Consider the following 12,839-nt stretch of genomic DNA (forward strand, 5'->3'; position numbering starts at 1 on the left):
ATATATTTTTTTATTAATTATATTAAGATTTAAATTCTCACATTTTTCTATAATATAGGAATATTAGTTATAATAATATAAATTAGTTATTTATTTAAAATAATATAAATAAAATTCACATTTAAATTATTTAGATAAAAGGGCGGAAGCATTGGAGTGTTTTGCTCTAATTCTATTTACATTAAACTCGTTCTTTGCAAATCAAGATTTTGGTATTCCCCTGATCTAGCTTACTCTCTCCATGTTAATTTTTAGTTAATTCTCTTTATATTTTACTAGTTTAATTGTTCTTCGCAAATCAAAATTTTGGTATTCCCCTAATCCAGTTAACTCTCTTCATGTTAATTAATTTAATCATTCTTCACAATTAAAATTTCTCCTTTAGACATCATAAGTACTTAACGTTTCAATTCAGGTAGTTAATGCTCTTCAGGTTAATTAACTCGAGTTCTCCTTACATATCTAAATTTTGATACTCCCCTAATCTAGAAAAGGCTTTTCACGAATTAATAATATTAAGATTTTTTCTCTAGATAACCTGATTACTCTCCAAATCAAGATATTTTCTCTCGTCTTTCTAGTTAACGCTATTATGTCTAACTAACTCAATCTTTTTTTTAAATAATGCTTTTTGTACTTTCCTTGTCTATCTAAAACTTTTTATGTTAGCTAGATTAATCTTTCTTCACAAATAAATATTTCTCTATAATAACTTGATCACTTTTCGTGTTTGAACTAATCTTTCTAGTTGTCGCCCTTCAAGTTTAACTAGCTTAATTGCTCTTCACAAATACAGATTTTGGTAATTCCATGATTTAGCTAAAGCTATTGACGTTAACTAGTTTGATTGCTCTTCACTAATCGAGATTTATTCTCTAAACAACCTAATTACCTTTTGCAAATCAAGACATTTCCTTTCATGTAGTTAACATTTTTTTACGTTTAACTAAATTTCTCATCTAAGGTCATAAGTTTGTACTCCCCCAATCTAGCACTTTTCACGTTAACTAGCTTAATCGATTTTCATTAATCAATATTCATCTCTAGATAACCTTATTATTCTTGGTAGATCAGAGCATTTTTGCTCATCTTTCTAGTTAGCACTCTTTTAAGTTTAATTAGATTCATCTTTTTTGCAAATCAAGATTTTAGTACCCTCCTCGTCTAGGTAATTCTCTTCACGTTAGTTAGCTTAATCGCTCCTCACGAATCAAAATTTATTTTCTAGATAACTTGATTACTCTTCACAAATCAGGGTGTTTTGCTCACTTTCTAGTTAATTTTCTTCATGTTTAACTATCTTAATTGGTCTTAGCAAATCAAATTGGTGAATGGATGGTGATTGACTTTCATTTGTTTTGGATTTATCATTCAATCTTGATTGACTCGTGTGTGTTAAATCGTATTTGAACATTAAATGATGTATTTTCTTTGATGCATCTTGAACTTGGATTCCTTGTGAATATATACTATCCCATCTCAATGATTTTTTGGCTGGAGTTGCTGATTGATAGGGATTAGTTTCACCTAAGTTAAACTCTTAGGATTTAGTAGAACTAGACTAGAAGAAATATTTTTAAAACAAATTTTATTTTCCATTTCAAAATTAAGGTAATGATTTTTTATTTCAAAATTCTCTTAATTATTCAATTTAGAATTCATTCATTTTATTCACATTTTACAAAAATGCACATATAGAGTGAAGTGTGAACATTGAATTTTTTTTAATATGCACATAGTATTGGATTTTGGATTTTATTCGACGTCTTACTAATCGTGGGTGAGACCTGAGAGGAGATACTAGACACTATCCTTCTTTATGACAAAGATTTAAATGAAGTTCCATCACAAAACATTTTTATTTAATATGAAAGGATCTTTAACTTCAAATGTTGCACATTTGTAGGCTTCAAACATATTTTGATTTTTTTAGTTATTTATCCAAACGTTAGTCATTACGACTTCACCAATGTATGCAAATCGATTATTTTTTTTAACTTTCTAAAAAACATTTACCATATATCAAGCATTGATATGTCCTAGATTTTTTTTTTGTGTGACACAATTCAGGGCCTATCCACCTCAATTTTATATACACTAATTAAGATTTGGAAATCTAATGTGCAATTATATTTTGATTTTAATATCTCACCCCTTTATGAGTATCATTTTATTGATATTTGAGATATTTTTTTTATAAAACTGGTATGTTTTTGTTCTTTTTGTTTTCAATATATAAACCTTTATGGATATTTATTTTTTCATGCATATTTATTTTGTTTTTGTACTCATAATCTTAGGTTTAAGGTTATTTTCTTTTAAAAAATTAGTGTCCAAAGTGGATAGATTCTCTTAATTGTGCAAATTTTAGTTGAATCTTGACATAATCCACAAGCATTTTTAGAGTGTAACCTTCTTAACAATTAAAAGATATAAAGTTGAAAACATTTAATATCATTTGTCCAAATTGATCTTAGTTAATGTGTTTTGAAAAGTTGAATATCTTTAAGGTCAATATTGACATAACTCTATTATCTTTGACTCTAAGATATAAATATTTCATAATATCCTTATTAATATTTGAACAGGGCCGGCCCTTAGAAGCCCTCATAATTTGGAGCCCTATACAAATTTAAATTTTGGGCCCTTAAAATAGTAAAATATATATTTTTTTTAATTTTAATTAATAAAATAAAATATAAATAATTAATATATTATAATACGAGACTAGGAGATAAAAAAATTATTTTTATAATATATATTTAATATTAAAAGAGAGAAAAGAGGAAAAAATAATGTTAATAATATAATATTATTAAATCTAAAAAAAAGAGGACCCTATAAAAGTGGGGCCTATGCAGCTGCATTGGTTGCCTCACCCAGGGCCGGCCCGTGTATGTGAAACTCTAAGATATTGAACTTCGATCGGATGTTTTTGTTTCATTGTTAAAAAAAAGAATGAATTAATGAATAGAATGTTTTTCGCAATTAAAAAAATGTATGAACATAATTGAACCTAATTCTAAGATAAGTTGTATATGTATCTTGGTTTTGAAAAATTAAGTCAAACATTGTTTTGATGGCCCATTAATTAATGTTATTATGGTTTTGATTTGATGGTTATTTCCTTCAAAATTGTGATCACATTTTTATTCGTGGTTCACGACTCCATTTCGAGGGATATTCATCATGTTTGATATAACATGCAAGATTTCATGCCATTTGATGGTTATTTCCTTCAAAATTGTGATCACATTTTTATTTGTGGTTCACGACTCCATTTCGAGGGATATTCATCATGTTTGATATAACATGCAAGATTTCATACCATGTCTTCTGGCCCGGGCCTCCCCAACCTTAAAATAATTTGTTTATATATATATATATATATATATATAATTTGTTTATATATATATAAGCTGAATGATGAACCTGAGGTCAAGTGATCAACTCACCTTTAATTTATTTTAAAATATAATTTATCTATAAACTAATTCATAATTATTTTAATTTTATTAAAATAATTATTATTAATATTTTATTTTATACTAACAATATTTTCTAATATACAAATATTTATAATAATATATAAATAAGATTTATTTATATAAATAAAGTATAAAAAATTATATATAAAATAATGTAAATTATATAATAATATTATTTATTTTAAAATTATATTTATATAATAATTATACATTATTTTTTATTTATTTCAATATAGTAGTACAAATTACTTATAAGGGTAAATATAAAAATTAAAATAATAATAGTTTTTATATTTCTTAATTTTAAACTATTTCAAAAATTTATAAAAAAATATAAATTAATATTAATAAACAAGTTAAAATAGTTACATTGGTTTTGTTCAGTATTTAAATAAAGAATTTGATATATTATTTTTATATGCATTAACATTCTATAATCGTAATCTCGAATGTTTATTCATTTGATAATATATGTTTATTACGTTTTTGTATTTTTGTTCTTATTAATATTTTTTATTTTTTTATATTCTCATAAAATTAGGCTGAAACCTATTAAATTAGATTTTTATATTTTTTATATAGTTGGTTTTTTTATGAATTTGTTTTTGTGTTGCATTTGATAAAAAATTTATTGAGAATTACAAGTGAGTTATCACTTTGCCTATAAAGAGGAGATCAAAATATAGTTCAAGCCATGTCATTGATTGCGAGTTCAAAAAATCAATTACAAAAATTTAGAGAAGATGGATGGCATGATATTTTGGACCAAGTTAACAGTTTTTCTCAATTACACTCTCAATACTTGATATAAATGAGCATATGATAATTGATAGCAATGGTAGGCGAAGAGGAAAAAGGGGAACTTATCACTAATCTTCATCATTATCGTGTGAAAATCTTAGGTATAATAAATATTATTTCTTATTTATTAATAGTTATTATATATTATTTATTATCTACTAATAGTTATTATTTATTATTTAATGCTAGGTTGTTGACTTGATTATGTAAGAAATGAATAATCGTTTTTCAGAAATTAATACATAATTACTTGATTGCATATCATGTCTTCATCTCAGAAATTCATTCTCCAAATTTGATATTCGTAAACCCATTCGTCTTGCCAAACTTTATTCCAAGATTTCACAGGCACTGATTATTTATTTTTGGAACAACAACTTCGGGCTTACTTATTTAATTTGCAAGATGATCCTCAATTTTCTTCAATTGAAGACTTGAGAATTTTTGCTCAGAAATTGGTTATAACAGAAAAAACATATAGTCTTTCCATTGGTTTATCGATTGATAGAGTTGGCTTTAGTTTTACCAGTTGCAACTGCATCTGTTGAAAGAGTTTTTTCCGCAATAAAGACCGTGAAGACTAATTTGCATAATCGAATGGGAGATGAATGGATGAATGATAGTTTAGTTGTATATGTTGAGAAAGATATTTTCTCAACAATTGAAAATGAGCCAATATTGTAATATTTTCAACAAATGGAACCTCGTAGAATAAATTTGTCTTCTTTTGTAAAGACTCATGGACAAGAATAATTTAGTAATTGTGCTTATTAGTATTTTGTAATTGTGTTTGTTAGTATTTTTATGTAATTACCAAGTAAAATTTTAATTAAAAATGCATTTATTTGATCGCCAAAAAAATGCTACGTTATTTGGACTCCCGAGAAAACATTTCTGGGTCCGCCACTTACTACCAAGTCATCTTTGAATGCATGACTTTTATCTTTTCTTGATCTTTAATTCAATGACTTGATCTTGATTATATCTTAGTGTTGGAGTCATTTTCATTAATCTTGCGAGCACATCTACAATATGTTTTGGCTCTGAATGTGAGTAAATGTTACTCCACCAAATTTAGTCATTAATTATGTTAGTTTTTTTTAGGGTTTGGGGTTTTTCGTTTGAGATAGTCACATACAACTTCCAACTTCTTTATACCCTTTTCGAATGGGTATCTAATTATGGAGAGGCAAGTTTTGTGCTCAACTTCATTGTTCTTTGTGGTGTAATCCAACTTATTGAAAACTAGGTTGTATGTCCCTTGAGGATCAATGAATAAAATGGCAACCCCATATCCTTGTTTTTCGAAAGATCGACAAATTGTAGCTTCCATTTACCTCCTTCAATTGTCATGATTTCTTCGTTTGGAAACATACATTTTTCAACATCATGCACATCTACATGTTTGTCTACCAAGAAGTAGGTCACGACTCCTCCTTTGATGGACTTCTGAGCCACATAATCGATGTAGTATTCAAATATGATCATCATCAATTTAAATAACCTCAAAAGTAATAATGATCTTTAAAAATAAGTAGCGGATGAGATCATCCTCAAACCAACTTTATTTAGTGAACTTGCATAAGGTTCGTGACCCATGCAAGATGAATAGTTGAGATTTGAGAAAATGAGAGTATGGTGTCGATCAAGTATGAGCTTGTTTATATTGAGTAATAAAAAAAATGTCGATGAATGAAAGGACACTTTGAAGATGATGGACATACAAAACACATATCCTCAGTTTACGCAAATGCTATATATTTCTTGTTACCTTTTCTATTTTTTATTCGAATGTCACTTTTTTTTTTTGCTTTTTGAGATTTTCGTTAAAGGGATATTTTTTAATTCGGGGAATGTGCATATTTAGGTATCAAAATTCATCCCAATGTTGATGCATCTTTGAGAAAAAATATTCTAACGAGTTGGTTCCTAATTGAGAGAGATCGAGTTAATCTCGTTCTAGAGTTAGAAGAATATTGGTTTAACTCTTGGATAGGATTTTTCTTGATCGCTTCCAAGAGGTCATGCCGCACATTCGCCCTTTATTTCCTTTGAAGAAAAATTCATTACTCAGGAACTAATCATTAGAAACTCAAACTAACAATAGTCTCTCACATTTTACTTCTATTAAGGTAATTATCTTCAATTAAAAGTTGAAGTAACGATTAAATTCCATAGGCTGTCATTGTTTACAATGTTCAGAGAGGATTGTTTGCAATCTTTGCAACTTTCTACTTGTCTTTGCTTTGGAGCTTAATTTGATACAATGATAAATATTTTCCCTTAATTTATCTTTGCACCCAAGAACCATATGAAACGAGCTAGAATTGATGAGAATAATTAAATTTAGGATTATAAAAACTCTTTATTACTTGTTTAAATTAACTCCTAATCTGTATATTCATATAAAATTACTCCTAAACGATATGAATATTACAAACATACACATATAATTTTTCAATAAAATTATAAGAAACAATAATGAAAATTAGACTGATTAAGTGTTTATGCAATGAAAATTACTTCCAATTGGTCAACTAAACACCCATCTTTCATTTCTCTTTTCTAGATAGCTTGTTCTAGTTTTTAATGAAAATTCTAATGTTTAAAAAAAATATTGAGATTTTTGTGTACCGTGGAATAATAAGAATATTATTCTTTTCCCTTTTAGTTTTTTTTTAAAATACAATGAATTAGAGAAATTAGTCATTAATTTTAATGGTTTAGGATATATATTATCTCAAAGGGAAATGTTCAGATAATGATGTAATTAAATTTATTAATTTTCTATACAAGATAAATTTTACCTAATAATGAAGACATTGATATAAATTTTGAATATATTTAATATAATAATATTCATGAATTAGTAAGAAACAGACTGGAAATTGAAAGGATAATGATACAATTAAATGTGTAAAAATTATCTAAAAGAAAGATGCTTAGAAATAAATTAATAATTATCTAATAGAATTAAATATAAATAATAAATATTAATATTCTTTAAAATAAAATTAATAATAATGTGTGAACAAATAAACAAAATAAAATAATGATGAATATTAGTATATATCCATTGACATATTTTGTTAAACTATGATTGACATTTTTCATTTCTATAGTCTTTAATAAATTAATCTTATTTAATTTATCTATCTTTTATTTATTACAACAATTATTTTCTTTTCCTCAACTCATTCTGTTTGTTTTTCCACTTTTTAAATTGATACAACTTAAAAAAAAAAAAAGATTCTCAAATATTAATATAAATAAAAGATTGTTAAAATAAATAAAAAAGATAAATATTGATAGACACATAATTATTTTTAATTGAAAGTTGGCATCCTTTATGAATTTAACAATTATTCCTTTTGTAGTTAATATAGATGCAAACAATAATAAAGTAAAATTAATGTTCTTCCATTGAAAACAAATTGTCATTTTAAAGTATAGTTTGATTTGCTTAATTATAATACACTTAAAAACATCTTATATGCTAATGTAAATAAATAGTAATTCAAACTCTTCTCATGTACAGTGAGGATATATATAATTTTGGAATATAAAGTAAAGACTTTTCTTTTAATGTCTTAAAATATAGTGATTGTCATTATGGTATGATATCTCTACATCTATTCCTTAGAGATTTTTTTACATTAATGTTCTTAGACTCTCATTATACATATATATCATAGAACAACTAGTCTCATTCACCACATAAATCATAACATTCTAGTAAAAGAGAGTTCTAGCATCTACCCACCCTTAAGGAATCATGCAATCTCATGCTGATAACAAGAACATGGCAATTAAGCAAGTTGTGAGTGAAGAATCACATGATGATTCTGTCAAGGGTTCAACTTTCATATCCGAGTTTGTTATGATCGTGGAGCCCTTGCTTGTGGACAGTTCGGAGGTTGTCCACATCGATGAGAAGAAGGAGGCTATTCAAGAAGTACCGGAGCAAGGAGGAGATGATGTTCCCGGGGGTCTAACTACTGCATCTGAACCGGTTCAGAATGTGGAGTCCTTTAATGAGGGAATCCCGGCTGTTAATCATAACTTGGTGATGATGAATCCCCGTGCCAATGATGAGAATGTGGTGGCCATACGAGAAGCTGGTGAAGGAGCTCATGGTCCAATTGCTAGATCTGAGCCGGTTCTGAATGAGGGTAGACCGGTTGTTGACCCTATCCAACCTGAGGCAGTTCTTAACATGGAGGGTAACCTTACTTCGACCCTTAATGTGTTTAATTCATTGTCTCCTCAGGTGCAAAATGAGGTAAATGCTGAAATTGGGGTGTTACCCAAAGAGGAAACGCCTTTTTGTTGCAAATTTTGCAACAAATCTTTCTCGACTTCCCAGGCTTTGGGAGGGCACCAAAATGCCCATAAGAATGAACGGGAACTCACAAAAAAACGTAAGTCTGGTGAAATGGATGGTATTTACAGGTCTTATAATCCATATGATAACTACCCTTATCCCCCCCACCAATCACCTTTCTTTTCTTCCTCATCATTTGATAGATCTACTCCATTAGGATTAAGGAGCCAACCCTTCACCAATAATCCTTCTCCAATAGGGTTCGGAATGGGGTCTTACCCCAATAGGCCATCATTTCTTGGGTTAAACAATCGCTATGGATCCATTTATGGGTCTTCTAGCACAAGTTCCCCAATAACACCCCACAACTATGTGCCCCCACAGCCGCACTATCAGAATATGTTTACTAGCTATGGAGGGTTTCATGCATACCCTAATGGTGTTGGTAATAGTGGTAGTGGTGGAGGCAACACCAATGTTGCACCATCTTTTAGGTTCCAGGGAAATAATAGTCACCATGGAGGAGGTCTATCGAGGTATCATTCAGCATCCACACCCCGACCACGACCACCGCCACCCCAACCACCGGCACCCCAACCACATCCCCATTGGATGAGCAGGGCCGGTGCGAACTTTCTGAGACTTGGCACTGGAGGACCGGCTGTGGAGGAGGATGGGGGAGATCTCGATTTGGAGCTGAAAATTTGAAGAACTGTCATTTGTTCTATGTTTTTTTTGTTATGGAAAAGGGATTATGTTTGTTTGATTATGTGGTTTAGTTTTTTTATTTTCTTTCTTTTTTCTTTTTAAGATAAAAGAAGATGAATAATTGTTTTGGTTTGCTTAGTGGTTTGTATGGAAGTTTGAATGAATGAATGAATTGTGTTTTTCTTATCAATTTTAATATAGTTTATCATTTCAATTTAATGAATATTTGTTTATTTTATTGTGTTATCTAGTATAGTTGATATATTAGAAAACGTAATTCAAAGTACATTGTAATATTAGTATTGCGTAGAATGACAAGATAAATGAAGAAAACGTAATAAAACATAGTACGACAAGATAAATGAAGATAGCACAATAAAACATAATACATAATACGACAAGATAAATGAAAAACACAGAATAAAAAATAATACGACAAGATAATTGAAAAGTGCGCAATAAAAAATAATACGACAAGATAATTGAAGAGCGCACAATAAAACATAATACGACAGGATCAATAAAAAAAAATTTATAACTACGTTTGTCAACCCATTAGATTAAAACAAATTATCTAAGATAAATATTTTTATTAACTAAATATTCTTTCATCTCTATCCTAGATTTATGGAGTAACATAAAAAATATTTGACCCAAATCATATAATGTATTATTTATGTTAATTTGCTATATTATTATGGTACAAAGAGAGATTTAAATTTACTAGCATGAGCATTAAACAAGATGATAAAATGTTATCTTATGCCAGCTATTTGTGATCATATATATTCAAGTAAATATGATCAAATTAATACTTTAGGAGCCAACTTTGATAAAGTATATTTAATGATGATTTAGAGGTATAATTATTATTGTGTTATTTTGATTAATTTGTTTATTATTGGAAGTCAATTAAAAATAGATCATGAATTGATGCTTGGTAGATTATTAATTTTTTTGTGTTCAAATGACCATGGAAATTTATTTTACCTTGTCTAAAGAAAGTAATCTTTTTATTTATCAATAACTATAGTTCAAGAAAACCCCAAATAACAAGATGAATTTTAATATAAAAAAGTAATTATCAAATATACCTATTTGATGAATATAAAATTAAATATTGAATTAAATGATAAGATTGAATAGTAAATAATTAAGTGAGTAAAAATATATAAGATGTGAAATATTAATATAATATCTATATTAATCTATAATTAATAAAATTTCAATAAAATATTGTTTCAGATTAAGTAAATTTAGTTACCACAAATGTGATTATTTATTTTTATAAGTTTGATTTAATAACTTGTTTACTTATTTAATATTACCAATTGTGTATATCTATGTATTTTTATTAATATACCTATTAGAATAATGTATTGAATAAAATATATCATATATGTATAACATTACTTCATTTGTTAATTTGTTATATAATGATTGATTTTTATTCTAAATCTGTTTTTTCAATTTTTACATTTTGTAATTTTTTACATTATAGTTTAGTGAATGACTAAAAATAACCATTTTGTTAAAATAAATAAAACACAATCTTCTTATAAATAAAATAATTAACTTTAAAATATAATCTTTTTAATATTGTCATTTTAATTTCTAATTTATAATTTTTTATATTTTAAAGGGAATCATTTTTTTAAATATTCATATACGAGTTTTTCACAAAATTATCATTTAAGTATATCAATAAGGTATCGAATTAATTAATAAAATATCGAATAAATAAATAAGTCTAGAACACCCTGTTGAAAATCCCACGACGCCATTTTAAGTTATTAAAGTGGAAAATAAAAATAAGAGAAATTAAACAAATAATCAAAACCGAGATATATTCACAACAACCGAGAGTTCGAGAGGGGCCAGAAAATGAAAAGAGGATATAGACCGGTAAAAAATACTACCAGAAGAAAACTTTTGTTCCAAAGGGGAAATCACATATTCACCCTCATTTCATCATTTTCAATCATTTCCACATCCTCAATTTTAGTGTATTTGATTTTTTAGATTTTAGTATAAATAAAGAGAGTTTTATTGTAATATGGGAGAGTGTCAAATGTAATTTCATTCTTAACTCTAAATAGGGTTTCTGTAGAGTATATATATACATGAACATTTTATAACTTAATGAGCCGTATCTCCGGCCCATTTAATCATATATAATAATATAATATTAACTAATATAACTAAATCTAACACCCCTCCTCAAGTTGGAGCATTCAAATCACATATGCCCAATTTGAATCTAAAATGGTTGAATAATTGTTTCCCAAGAGCCTTAGTGAGAATATCAGCCAATTCAAAAGTCGTGGGAACATGGGAAGCAACAATAGTCTCATCATGGATATGATCCCGTAAGAAATGTAAATCCACTTCAATGTGCTTGTTACGTTCATGAAACACTGGATTTTGAGTCATATGAAGAGTTGATTGGCTGTCAGAGTACACATGCATACCCGATTGAGGTACTCCAAGGAACACCATGACCCCTTGTAGCCACTTCAACTCACAAATCAAAGCTGCTAAAGATCGATACTCAGCCTCAACGGAAGATAAAGCCACAGTTGGTTGTTTCTTGGACTTCCAAGACACAAGAGAAGGGCCATGAAACACTAACCACCCAATAACCGATCTACGAGACTTGGGATAAGATGCCTAGTCCGAATCGCACCATCTAGATAACCGAAGATCACAATCACTCCTCAAGAGTATACCCTGTCCTGGGGCATTCTTTAGATATCTCACAGCCTGTAATGCTGCCTGATAGTGATCCTGTAATGGGTCATGCATAAACTGAGATAATATATGTACAGAGTAAGTTATATCAGGTCTTGCGAAAGACAAATATATCAATCTCCCCACCAACCGTCGATAGCTCTCTGGATCCTCCATTTGCGCACTCATTGACTCCCCAACTTATGATTCTCATCCATAGGAAAACTAGCAGGCTTAGAATCCAGAAAACCACACTCAGAAATAATATTTAGAACGTATTTCCGTTGACACAAAGAAATGTCCTCAGCACTCATAGAAACCTCAACCCCCAGAAAGTACTTCAGATCCCCAAGTCCTTCATATGAAAACATGATGATAAATATTGCTTGAAGGCCTCTAGTGTCCCCAAATCACTCCTTGATACTATCATACCATCCACATAGATCAAGACATGTAAGACAACATCACTGCTAACAAAGGATAACAGAGAATGATCCGAACGAGACTAAATAAAACCATAAGAAAGCAAGGCAGTTGTCAGTTTGGCAAACCAACAACGAGGCGCCTGTTTCAGTCCATAGAGAGACTTACGTAGTCGACACACTTTGTTGGTATGACCGAACTCAAAACCTGGTGGTAGGCGCATGTATACTTCCTCTGTCAGATCACCATGGAGAAAGGCATTATGCACATTCATCTGGTGCAAGTGCCAACCCCGAATAGCAGCAATTGTAAGGAAGGACCGAACAGTACTCATTTTGACAAATAGAGCAAAGGTCTCAGAGTAG

The sequence above is a fragment of the Impatiens glandulifera genome, chromosome 1 (genome assembly GCF_907164915.1).
Source record: "Impatiens glandulifera chromosome 1, dImpGla2.1, whole genome shotgun sequence".
In the NCBI taxonomy this organism is placed as follows: Eukaryota; Viridiplantae; Streptophyta; class Magnoliopsida; order Ericales; family Balsaminaceae; genus Impatiens; species Impatiens glandulifera.